The following is a 2,148-nucleotide window of genomic DNA, read 5'->3' on the forward strand; positions in this document are numbered from 1 at the left end:
AGATATTAAATTGTACGCAAGGACGTTCGAAAATCCAGAACCGGGACCAGAGTCAACTCTCAACGCTCGACGCAACGGACTAAAAATTACAAGTTAACTTTGTATATAAATATAATATAATATATAATTAATTCTTAAAATTAATATATATATTATAATATATTTATAAATCGTCGACAAATAAAGAGCCAAAGCTGGGTGAGCTGTAAATTCAAACTCCGCGACTCACGGAGTTTGAAGAAGAAAAATACCGCAAGTCGCGGAGTTCACCTGGACTCAATTCCCTATAAAAGCCAACGCAGTTCGACGAGTTTTAATATCAAAAAATTCAATAAATCAATCTCTCTCTATATCTATACGTAATATTTATATTTATAATTTATATTTTAATTTTAATTTTAATTTTAATTCTAATAATAAGGGTATGTTAGCAAATGTTGTAAGGGTGTAAGTCGAAATTCTGTCCGTGTAACGCTACGCTATTTTTAATCATTGTAAGCTATGTTCAACCTTTTTAATTTAATGTCTCGTAGCTAAGTTATTATTATGCTTATTTAAAACGAAGTAATCATGATGTTGGGCAAATTACTAAAATTGGGTAATTGGGCTTTGTCCATAATTGGGGTTTGGACAAAAGAACGACACTTGTGGAAATTAGACTATGGGCTATTAATGGGCTTTATATTTGTTTAACTAAATGATAGTTTGTTAATTTTAATATAAAGATTTACAATTGGACGTCCCTATAAATAACCATATACACTCAATCGGACACGATGGGCGGGATATTTATATGTACGAATAATCGTTCATTTAACCGGACACGGGAATGGATTAATAGCCACTAGAATTATTAAAACAGGGGTGAAATTATGTACAAGGACACTTGGCATAATTGTTAACAAAGTATTAAAACCTTGGGTTACAAGCAGTCGATAACCTGGTGTAATTATTAAACAAAGTATTAAAATCTTGTTACAGTTTAAGTCCCCAATTAGTTGGAATATTTAACTTCGGGTATAAGGATAATTTGACGAGGATACTCGCACTTTATATTTATGACTAATGGACTGTTATGGACAAAAACCAGACGGACATATTAAATAATCCAGGACAAAGGACAATTAACCCATGGGCATAAAACTAAAATCAACACGTCAAACATCATGATTACGGAAGTTTAAATAAGCATAATTCTTTTATTTCATATTTAATTTCCTTTATTTTATATTTAATTGCACTTCTAATTATCGCACTTTTATTTATTGTTATTGTATTTAATTGCACTTTTAATTATCGTACTTTTTAAATATCCCAATTTTATCGCCCTTTTATTTATCGCAATTTCCTTATCGTTATTTACTTTACGCTTTAAATTAAGTCTTGCATTTATTTTTAATATTTTACATTAGGTTTAAACTGCGACTAAAGTTTTTAAAATCGACAAACCGGTCATTAAACGGTAAAAACCCCCCTTTATAATAATAATATTACTTATATATATATTTGTATTTTTATAAAATTAAACTAATATAGCGTTAAGCTTTGTTAAAAGATTCCCTGTGGAACGAACCGGACTTACTAAAAACTACACTACTGTACGATTAGGTACACTGCCTATAAGTGTTGTAGCAAGATTTAAGTATATCCATTCTATAAATAAATAAATATCTTGTGTAAAATTGTATCGTATTTAATAGTATTTCCTTGTAAAATATAAGCTATTTTATATACACCTCGCATAACATCACAGACCATGGTTTGGACAACCTCTTAGCATTTTGGAAAACCGATTCCATGCTTCATATAAGGTTTCCATCGGCTTTTGACAGAATTGAGTAATTTCTTGTTGGAGTCTCGCGGACTTAGAAGCTGGAAAATATTTCTTAAGAAATTTTTCCATCATACCATCCCAAGTTTCTATCGTAGCCTCGACCAATGAATCTAACCAACTTCGTGCTTCCCCGTGGAGTGTCCATGGGAAATGTCTTAAAAATATGGCATGATCAGTGTCTGGTTTAAGTTTGAATAGAAGACATATCTCTTGAAAAAGACGAATATGTTCGTTTGCATCTTCATTCGGACCACCACCAAATTGACACATGTTGTTAATCATTTGGAGAATAGGTCCTTTTATTTCAATTTTTT

At 31.0% G+C, this 2,148-nt stretch overlaps 1 non-coding gene across 1 annotated transcript; it reads left to right on the forward strand.

The window, feature by feature from the left end:
* The first annotated feature begins 1,751 nt into the window (after positions 1-1,751).
* Positions 1,752-1,858, forward strand: LOC139856692 (small nucleolar RNA R71). Its single transcript, XR_011762157.1, has one exon. It is a non-coding gene; the product is annotated as a small nucleolar RNA R71 (small nucleolar RNA).
* The last annotated feature ends 290 nt before the right edge of the window (positions 1,859-2,148 follow it).

The sequence above is a fragment of the Rutidosis leptorrhynchoides genome, chromosome 6 (genome assembly GCF_046630445.1).
Source record: "Rutidosis leptorrhynchoides isolate AG116_Rl617_1_P2 chromosome 6, CSIRO_AGI_Rlap_v1, whole genome shotgun sequence".
Classification (NCBI taxonomy): Eukaryota; Viridiplantae; Streptophyta; class Magnoliopsida; order Asterales; family Asteraceae; genus Rutidosis; species Rutidosis leptorrhynchoides.